At 44.1% G+C, this 11,182-nt stretch overlaps 1 long non-coding RNA gene across 1 annotated transcript; it reads right to left on the bottom strand.

Annotated features, from left to right (window-relative positions):
* Positions 1-2,971: 2,971 nt before the first annotated feature.
* Positions 2,972-9,382, bottom strand: LOC115291553. The gene is made up of 2 exons (XR_003908533.1): positions 9,308-9,382; positions 2,972-3,102 (listed from the first exon to the last, which is right to left on the bottom strand). It is a non-coding gene; the product is annotated as an uncharacterized LOC115291553 (long non-coding RNA).
* Positions 9,383-11,182: the final 1,800 nt, after the last annotated feature.

Here is an 11,182-nt window from a genome sequence, read left to right as displayed (position 1 = left end):
CATGAGCAAGATAGTTACTGCTCTGGATAAGCCATAAGCCATTTAGCTTTGAGAGCTTTTGTTTGGCAGTTATACTGTGGGTGATTAGGCTAATATTAAACCTACAGTTTTGCAGTCGATTCTTTCGGTTAGCAATAAAGTGTAACCATAAATATGGTTCTACAACTTGAGTTTTAAAGGCTGCACAGTATTCCACATTAGGTACAGAATATCCTAATTCTTTTACTTGATTCCCTATAATTGGGCAATCAGGTGTTTCCAGGATTTTTGCTAATGGAAATAAAGCTGCCAGGAACATCCCCGTGTAAGTCTCTAAGTTCTTAAGCTCCCTAGAAACAAATCGTTTTTTATGTTTATTTTTGAGAGAGAGTCAGACAGAGCATAAGTGGTTGGGGGCAGAGAGAGAGGGAGACATAGAATCCAAGGCAAACTCCAGATTCCGAGGTGTTCACACAGAGCCCAACGCGGGGCTTCAACTCACGAACTGTGAGATCATGACCTGAGCCGAAGTCAGGTGCTTAACTGACTGAGGCACCCAGGAACCCCGGACAAATCTTTAAGGAAGGAATTCCTAGAAGTGGTCTTGCTAAGTCAGAGCGTATGCACACTTTAAGGGTTTTCATACAAGGTTTGAAACAATTCACATGTCTGGAAGCAAAGGATGAAAGTCCTCATTTCTCTCAGTCTTACCAGGATTAGAGATTTATCATGCTTATTATTCCGTGTCAAGTCTTGATAGTTAGATGATAGTGCCTCATTTTTAGTTTAATTATAAAGGAAATGCAGGCTAAATATGGACATATTGGTATGTGACTAGAATAATATACAAATCATCTATAAGGCTGTTTCCAAATGATATCCAATGCTAAAATTTTACATAAATCCCTTGAGAATTTATATAATTATACTCAGATATAAGATACATACTCATGATATTTACATGTTATGGCTGACCCAAGTTTTACAGGTGACATGTTCAGATTTGAACAGAGAAATTTAGTTTACTTCTCTATGATGGAAATAAACTGGTCTTAAGCCCTTAATCTCATTTGGTAGAAAAAAATTTGCTTCCTGTTATGGACTGAAAGCTTGTATTCCCCCAAATTCAAATATCAAAGCCTTAACCCCCAGTATGGTTGTGTTTGGAGTAAGAAAATATTACGGTTAAATGAGGTCACCAGGGTGAGACCCTCATCGGATTGGACTGGTGTCCTTAGAAGAAGGGACACCGGAGAGTTTTTTCTCTCTTCTGCTTGCACAAAGACGGGTCACGTGAGCATACAGAGAGGCGGTGGCCTTCTGCAAGCCAAGAGAAGAGGCCCCAGGATGAAATCTACTTTACTGGCACCCTGATCTTGGACTTGCAGCCTCCATTAAACCGCCCAGTCTGTGCTTATTTGTTACAGCAGCCTGCACTGACTAGTACACCACTTACATCGCCATTTGATTATTTCAGGTTACAGGTAAAACCTAGTGTTCAAAACCTCAACACCATCTATGTAGGAGAGCTTACCTTTAACAACTTCCTGATCCTCAGTTTAGCCTCTGTCCCCAACTTCCTGGGGCATCCAGGAAGCTCTTAGGTTAGCCCTCGAGGATCCTATGGCCCTTGTGCCCTTTGGGTGCACCTGCTGCTAAGAGACAATAACTGAGGCATGGATTGAAGTGTTGAATTCACTTGGTTGAAGTGTTGTATATAGTTTCCTAGGGCTGATGTAATGGAGTTCCACAAATTGGGTGACGTAAATGCCAGACATTTATTGTCTCAATTCTGGAGGCTGGAAGCCTGAGATCCACAAGTGGGTATGGCTGATTGTTTCCAATGGCCATGACGGAGAGTCTACTCTCTTAGACTTGGTCTTTGGCCATCCATCTTTGGTGTTCCTTGGCGTGGGGATCCATCAGTGGAAACTTCTGCCTTCGCATGGCATTCTGCCTATGTCTTCCTTCTGTGCATGTCTGTCTCTGTGTCCATGTTTTCCTTTTTTATAAGGACACTGGTCACTTTGGATTAGAGCCCACCCCGATGACTCCATGTTCACTTGATTACCGATGTAAGGACACTGTTTATAAATAAAGGCACATTCTGAGGTATTGGGGGTTGAGCTTTCAGCATATATTTTGGGGGGGGACACATTTCAACCCATTAACAGCTGGTCAACCAAATGGCATGGTTTCATTTTAACACAGCCTTCCGGAGATCCACTGTGCCTCCGATAGGAGAATCTGAATGTGGGAGAGAACCCGTCCTCCCCTTACCTCTGCCGGCCCAAGATCCCAGACCCTCAATCACCATTCATGAGGGCTGTTTTCTCTGTGTATCACAGAGTGAGGACAGCCCTCAAAGCTTTGTTGAAATTTTCCATCTCTGCAGATCCTCATAGAAACAGTGCTGAGTGATTATATTTAAAGAAATATAGCACTGAAACAGGTTGAAGATGCCCACAGAAAGGCTGTGGACCTGAAGCCACTGGCCAGTGCCTATTTTTTTTTCAACCAGATAAGGAGCTGATGATAAATATTCACAACAGAAAATGTTCTGGAAATCAGGCCAGAAAAACTTAAGTAGGAGTGTCATGTATAGCTTCTCATAAATGTTTCTTATTGTTGTTAATCCTGGTTTTAATTTCTAGCCTTATTAAAGACTTAAGGCTTTATCTCCATTTCTTCCCCTTGGAAAACCAGATGCGTGTAATGATCTTTATTTCTGTAATTTTCTCAGTGGTCACAGTGTCTGTGCTGTTTAATCTTTTTTATTTCCACGTGGATTAATGAGCGCTGGGTGGCTCTGTCTTTGTCCCCCCGATGAGTCCCAGAGACAAGCATCTGTGGGCATCATTTCTGAGAGCTAGATTTTCACCATGCAGACAAACACCACAGAGGAGGGGGGCGAATACTCTGGCTTTGCTGAAATGGATCAGAACAGAATCCAGCTTCACCATTTTTATGGCTCCCCGTGATTGTGCTTATGTTCTGCTCATATATGCTTTATTGCAAGTGCAAGCCCCCCAAATAAAACAGAATAACAGGGGAAGTACAATAATCATAAGAGTGGAGACTCAGAGCCAAAAATGACCTTGAAGAGGATTTAATCCAGCCTGCCTGAAACAAAACAGAACAGAACAGAGCGAAACATCAGAGGGGTTGTGTGATTTTCTAAACAACATACAATGAGCCAGGAAGAGAAGATCTAGTCATAATCTAATGCTCCACTGACTGTAGCTTAATGACCTATTTGCTACCAAGAGTGAATGTTTGTTGTTCAGCTGCTCTGAGTATATAAGAGCCTGATATTTTCAGCTATCCACCATAGGTGCGTTGGATATCCACCATGGGCATGTCCTAATGCTATCAACAGCCACAATCATGACGAATACATATTTTGTGGGGAATGGGGGAGGGAAGGCTTAATATCACTATTATTTTTCTTCTCCATCAAAAAAATGATTTGAGGACATTCCAAGAGCGTAAATAGTATATGACCAATCTTTAGAGTAGACTTCAAGGATTTGAACAGAGAGATAGCAAAAGAACTACAGTTGATCCTTAACAAACAATACAGGAGCTAGCAGCACCAACCCCACACACAGTTGAAAATCAAACAGAAGTTGAGTAACTTTCGACTCCCCCCAAACTTAACTACTAATAGCTTACCACTAATTGGAAGTCTCACTAATGACACTAACAGTCAATTAACATACATTTTGTATGTTATAGGCATTAGATACTGTATTCTTACAATAAAGTAAGCTAGAGAAAGGAAAATATTATTGAGAAAATATGTTTACAATATTGTTCTCTGTTTATTAAAAAAATATGCATATAAGTAGACCCATGCAGTTTAAACCCATGTTGTTCAAGAGTCTACTATACTTTTAAAGTATGCCATGGTTAGAGGCAGGGTATATTTGCACTTTTGGAATTAAGAGAAATAAGAATGCTTTTAAGAACTTCGTTCTGATTATTCATGATGCGCTGGCCACAATTAAAAGTATTCAGAATTTAGATGAGTCCTCTACCCTTCTTCCTCTCCTGAGCAACTGAGGGCTGTATTGTCCCTAGGGGTGCTGTCGTGGCCCATGGGCACCATGGAATTTCTAGGAGAAAGGTGGTGTTCACCGGTGCATAGAGCTGATGATAACTACAGGGAATTTCTCTAAGGACAAACGGATGTAGGTGATAAGAAAGTTGGGATTTTACAAATGGGAAGAGAGAGTGATACACAAAACACAAATTAGGATATAGAATTACAAATAGAAAGCTTGACAAACAGGAAGAGTGTGATTCAGCAGAGACCACTTAAAGGCCACACTTTCATTTGTTGGTTGGTCTTTCTTGAGTCCAAGCAAGAATGCCAAACGCTGGGGTCAAAAGGAAGGGTGGAAATGAGAGGGCAGGAGCTAACCATGGAGGGGGTGGGAGCCCTGGGCCTGTGTGAATAATTGCCTATGTCCCAGTCTCTTACCCAACCCCCCACCAGACCTCCCCTTCAGAACTTTGAATTTGAATCCAATCTCGGAAGACGTTAGATGACAGGAGATGTGTGTCTTCCTTGAGCTCACCTCAGGAAGTGGTGGAGCCGTAAGAGGGTCAGACTGAGCTCTTGGTGACAGGAAGGATCCATGTTACTTCCTGGGCATATCCTTGGGCATGCTGTACACGGGGCCTGGCTGGGCCAGCTTCTTCTGAAGGGTGGGGCCCAGGACAGGCTGACCGAACTGTCACTACTTTCTTTATCAGTGGGAATTTCCACTCAGAGGAAATGCATTTCTTCGTTCATATGATACATACAGATGACTGAGGACTTCCTATGTGTGTAGTGGCTGAAGCTGACCTCTTTGTGTTCCCTTTTTCTTTTTCTTTTTTTCTCTAGAGGTTAATAGTTGCATCTAAAATGCCAGATACACAGCTACTAGAGTTTTTGCAGCAAAGAATAACAGTAAGAAAACATTTTTTTTGATGTTTCCTTATTTTAGAGAGAGAGAGCATGAGCCAGGGAGAGGCAGAGAGAGAGAGGGAGACAGAATCCAAAGCAGCCTCTAAGCTCTGAGCTGTCAGCACAGAGCCCAACATGGAGCTTGAACTCACAAACTGTGAGATCTTGAGCTGAGCCGAACTCAGAAGCTCAACTGACTGAGCCACCCAGGCGCCCCATAACATTTAAAAAAATGCTTTCCTCCAGTTTTATTGAGATCTAATTGACATATAACATATTAGTTTCAGGTATATAACATAATGATCTGATATACATACCAAATGATCACCACAATACAGTCAACTGACATCCAGCATCACATGTAGTTAAAATTTCTTTCTTAAGATGAGAACTTTTACAATTACTGTCTTGGGTCACCTGGGTGGCTCAGTTGATTAACTAAGTCACCAACTCTTGGTTTTGGCTCAGGTCATGATCTCGGTTCATGGGATTGAGCCCTGCATTGGGCTCTGTGCTGGCAGGATGGAGCCTGCTTAGGATTCTCTCTCCCTCTCTCTTTCTGCTCCTCACCTGCTCTCCCTCTGTCTTTCTCTCTCTCTCCCATAAATAAATTTTAAAAAGTTAAAATTACTTTCTTAGCAACCTTCGAATAGACAATCCATAGTTAGTTACCAGGCTGTATATTACACCCCCAGGACTTATTTTTTTTATCAACCGTTTTATTTATTTATTTATTTATTTTATTTTACTTTTTTAAAGTAATTTATTGTCAAATTGGTTTCCATATAACACCCAGTGCTCTTCCCCTTATAACTAGAAGTTGATCCTCCTCATCCATTTCCCTCACCCCACCCTCTCCCTGCCTCTGGCAAACACCAATTCTCTGTTCTCTGTATCTCTGAGTTTGGTGTTTTTAGATTCTATTTGTCTCTCTCTCTGACTTATTTTACTTCATGAGTTCCATCTGTGTTGCTGCAAATGGCAGGATTTCCTTCTCTGTTATAGATGAATAATATTCTATTATGTGATTGTGTGTGTGTGTGTGTGTGTGTGTGTGTGTTGTCACATTTTCTTTATCCATTCATCTGTCAGTGGGCATTTAGGCTGTTTCAATCAGCTGTTGGGTGGGTGTGCAGATACTTCTTTGAGATGTTATTTCATTCTCCGGCTACATACCTGGAAGTGGAATTACTAGATCATATAGTAGTTCTATTTCTTTTTTTTTTTTTTAATCTGAGAGAGTGGAGAGGGGCAGAGAGAGAGAGGGAGCGAGAGAATCCCAAGTAGGCTCCGCACTCAAGGCAGAGCCCAAAGCGGGACTCGATCCCAGGATCCTTAGATCATGACCTGAGTGAAATCAGGCACTTAACCGACTGAGCCACTGGGGACCCCTCTATTTCTAATTTTCTGAGGAAATTCCATAATGTTTTCCATTGTGGCTGTATCATGAGAAACATTTTTAAAAGTTGATATAATTTTATAGCTTCTTAAATCCTTTAAGAAGACTCAAAACTCCATTGTTTCTGACTTTAGGATAGGTCTTTTTTTTTTTCCTGTAAAGAACCACATAGCAACTATTTTATGGTTTGGGGGTCCCTGCCACACCTCAATTCTGCCATCTTAGCACAAAAGCAACCACACTTGCTGTTGAGTGTGGCTGTATTCCAATAAAACCTGATTTGGATTTCATAAAGTTTCCACAAAATATTTTCTTTTCAACCATTTAAGAAACGTCAAGTCTTAGCTTGCGGGTCATACAAAATAAGGCAGTGGACTGGGCAAAGACTCACACAATCTAAGGAACTAGTGGCCCGTCGAGAAGCAGACGGGAAGGACAGAGCTGGCTTCAGGAACAACTGCCTCCAGGGTCCCCACAGGTCCCAGGGGTCTCCCTCTGCCTCTTGTCACTCTCTGCGCCTTCCTTCTGTCGAGCTGCAAGCTGCAGTTTTCTTCACGTAGAAAACATGATAACTGATGGTGCTGGAGCCTCATGTCCCCAGGCTGTGGCCACGAAGACTCACAGAGCTCACTCTATGTCCCACTTCTACACATCCTGGGGCAAGGAGACACTGGCCCACGAGGGTCAAGGGCCAGCCCAGGAACAGACATCTGAGGCAGGAAGATGGGGGGCGTGGGCAGGAACATGGCGGATCCCTTGGGACCCCTAATGGTGTGTAAGGCAATCCTTGAGAAGTAGGAATTTGGGGTGGACTGTGCAATAGCTCTCTCCCACAGAGGCATATAAAACAGGATGTGTGTGCAAGGAGGGCACACACACGTGTGTGTGTGTGTGTGCGTGTGTGTGTGTGTGTGGTGGATGAGACAAGACATCCACACATTAATATAAATTCCCATAGGATCTTTGGAACACGCACGGCTGAATAATTGCACACATCACCTTTTAAGGACCCCGAGAAATGATTAACAACACTGCCGGGAGAAAAGCTGTTGGTCAGTTGTTGACGAAAATACGTTAACAACTAAGTATTTTTCATTTGCAAATTCCGACGTTCCTCAGGATTGGATAAGCATCTTTCATTAGAAGAACTTTTCCATCTCTGTACCAATATTTGCTCTCATTTCAGAGAGAAAGTTTTAACGACCCCGGTTCATCTCCCAGGGAAGTTGCTGTTCTTTTTGTTTTTTTCACAAGAGTTTAACTAACGGCTTCTCAGCGAGATCAGAGCAGCCAGGTCACCACAAACACCCAAAGGTCTCAGTCTCTGAGGGAGCCAAAGAGATGAGAAGACAGCAGAGGCTGAACTGGGGGCAGCCGGCCAGCCGGCCCCATGCCTGCTTTCTGCCTGTTTGCTTGTTAGTCTCTGGAAACAAGTGGGATCTCATGGTCTGAGCTGATGGACAAACCGATGTGGACCAAACGCCTTGCAGCACAGAGGCTGATGGCGGGAGTCTGTGCCCTCCAGCCTTTCTGGCCATGCGCTTTTTCTCTTCCTCCTTAACAGCAGAGGGAATGCTGCCTAGGCTTCCTGGGTGGACCAGCACTCCGGAAACAAGACCGGAAGGTGCTCATGGACCCATCACCGTGAGCTGGGTCTACAAAATCATCTACATACAGCTCTATAAAAATCATCCGCAGCCACTGGGAGTAGGCATCGTGGGGAGAAACGAAAATATTACCCAGACCACCCCATTCCGAAGCTAGTAGGGGCCGGGAGAGCGAGTCAAGCTCCCCGTGAGGAGGGAGCAAGTGGCCTTTATGTCTACGTGGTACAGAGCACGTGCAGTACACATTTGGGAACTGAGCAACGTTTGTCTTCTTGGCTTCCTTCATTCTCTTCATGGTTAACATCCTCATCCATTCACAAACATTCGCTGAGGACCAAAGCCATGTCAAAGACCCTCTTGGAGGGGCTGGGCCGGGTAGAGAGCATAATGTGATTACGGGGAGCTTACAGTCTAGGGAGATAAGCACACGCGTGAGCCAATAATTAGGATATCATCGGATAAGTATTAAAAGAAGGCAAGCCAATGAGGGTGGGCTTTAGAGAGGAGGTGACATTTGACAGAGGTCCCGAGGGATCGCTGAGCTTTGCTAGGTGCAGAAACAGAAAGGCTACTTTTGACAAATTTATGTAAGAGAGGTAAGTTCTAGGGGGAAGAGAACTGGCAAGTATTCAGTGACATGAGACCTGAGGGCACCTGGCAGGTGGGGACAGGAGGAAAGTCTGCATGGCTGGATTGGAGGTAGGCTCTGCAGGGTCCTTGGCATATATCAGGTGCTCAATTAACATTTGCTCCAAGGAGAATAGCAAGCACATAATAGTAAAAGTGATAGTGGCAGTACTATCCATCTGTCTATCCATCCTCTATTATCTACCATCATCGATCATCGACCAATCATCTGTCTATCATCTATCTATGAAAGAGGCAGTAAAGATTAAAAGCTAGTAAGAGGGAACTTTGGGTTTCTCAGATCTTGAGTCCTTCCATGACGGGATGACCATGAGGTAGCAGGGGGCTGGGGGAGGCAAGGTCCGACCATCTGCCCCTCCCCTCCCAGCATCAGTTTCGGGGAGTGGCCGCTCTGGAGATGGGACCAGGCTCCCGTGTGATGCTGAGGGCAGCATTCCAGGGGCAAGTTTCCTCCCAGGGGCCCAGAGGATGCCCGTTCACAGAAGTCTTCCTGCACAGGAGGGGCATGACCTCAGACAGAGTTCACCGAGCTGGCCAGGTCTGAGCCCTGACCCCGGTGTGAAAAGGGCATTGAGTTACCTGGCAAAGCGTAGTGCCTTTTTCACAACAAGGGGGGAGTTAAGAGTACATATGTTAACACGGAGATCCTTAAAGATTTTCAGGGATGAGCAGCAGCGGGGGGATGTCTACATGGATTTTCTAAGATGATCTTTTCACCTGTTCTGAGGGTCAGGTCACTGCCCAAGGCAGTGTCATCTGGCTCCTTTCGACCCTGCAGAGACGGTGTGTAACAGACTCTCTGTGTTGCAGAAACTCTATCTCTGGAGTAACTGGAAAGAAGAGAGAGGGATTTGGCTGTAAGGAAGGAGGTCCCTACTCACATGTGTCAGGTAGGAGGTGGTTAGCACACACACCAAACAGCACCCTTGTCCTGCTCAGAGAACTTTCTGGTCCATGGTCATCCCGGGAAACTCCATATGCACTTCTCCCTCCACCCCCCGCCCCGTCCCGCCCCTGGCGCTGCCACCATGCCGATCTGTTTTGATGCTCCCCAAACTACCTTCAGAGCCATAAAAGACTTTTATGACTTATAAAAGTCAATTTGTCTCATTATAGTCATGTCTCATTTGGGACCAGAAATAACATAGCTCAGTTTGGTCCCTCAGAGAGAGCATGCACAAGTAGGGAAGGGCAGAGAGAAGGGGGACAGAGGATCAGAAGTGGGCTGACACGTGAGAGCCCTATGCAGGGCTCGAACTCACAAGCCCTGAGATCATGACTGAGCCGAGGTCAGATGCTTAACGGACTCAGCCACCCGGCACCCTTCCCTATGAAACCCTTTGACCAGCAGCTTTTCTCCTTAAGCTAGCTAGAGTCAGTTCTGCTGGAGCTGTTATTGAGAACACCTCCTAGATCTCTGGGATCCAACCTCCCTGCCCACCTTGATTTCCTCATGCGCAAAATGGGGATTGAAGTAAAGCTCCCTTCTGTATTATCACAAGAGTTTCTATGAGATTCTTTAAGGAAAGATCACTTTGCAAACTCTAAGTGATTGTACAAACATCAGTTATTTGAATTTAAGTTCTCGGAAGCAATATGATGGAACCACTGTGGAAAATCATCTAGTGCTTTCTCAAAAAATCAAACATAGATTACCACGTGATCCAGGAATTCCACTTCAAAAGAGTCAAAAGCAGAGACTTGACTAGGTATTTGTACAACGTTTGTAACAGCGTTATTTACAATAGCCAAAAGGTGTTTGGGGACAACTCAAGTGTCCATTGACAGATGAGTGGATAAACCAAATGTGTTACATCCATACAATGGAATATTGCTCAGTTTATAATAAAGTTCTGACATTGGCTACAACACTACTGAGACTTAAAAATCGTGCCAAGTGAAAGAGCCAGATACAAACACACAACTGGACAAATACTGTAGGATCCCACTTACATGAAGTACCTAAGAAAGGCAAAGTCATAGAGACAGAAAGGAGACAAGACAAGGGGTGGGGAGGGGTGGGTGCAGAGTTCATGTTTAATGGCTAATGTTTCAGTTTGGGAAGATGAAAGGGTTCTGGAGATGGACGATGGCGACAGTTACACAGCAATGTGAATGCACTTAATGCTGCTGAATTTTACACTTAAAAATAATTAAAACAGTAGCTTTCGTGCTATGTGTATTTTATCACGGTAAAATAATACAAGAAAAGAGAAGAAGAAACAACCTGTCAGTATACTAGATTTTTCAGAAACTTTGGTATCGACTATTTTTCATTTAGCAGATTGAAAAAAAAATCCATAAATTTGGTAGCACATTCTGCCTCGCAGGCTGGGAGAAAACAAGGCACTTAGGTAAGGCTGGGGAAAATGTCAATGGGTATAATCCCTAGAGGGTGGTTGGGCAATAGCTATCAAAATAGCAAGTGTAGGGGTGCCTGGGTGGCTCAGTCAGTTCAGCATCCGACTCTTGAACTTGGCTCAGGTCATGATCTCATGGTTCCTGAGTTCAAGCCCTTCGTCAGGCTCTGTGCTGACAGTACAAAGCCTACTTGGGATTCTGTTTCTCTCTTTCTTTCTTTGCCCCTTCCCT

Source organism: Suricata suricatta, chromosome 5 (genome assembly GCF_006229205.1).
Source record: "Suricata suricatta isolate VVHF042 chromosome 5, meerkat_22Aug2017_6uvM2_HiC, whole genome shotgun sequence".
Taxonomy (NCBI): Eukaryota; Metazoa; Chordata; class Mammalia; order Carnivora; family Herpestidae; genus Suricata; species Suricata suricatta.
Note: the sequence above shows the minus strand (reverse complement) of the source record. Positions and strands in the feature narration are given on the sequence as shown.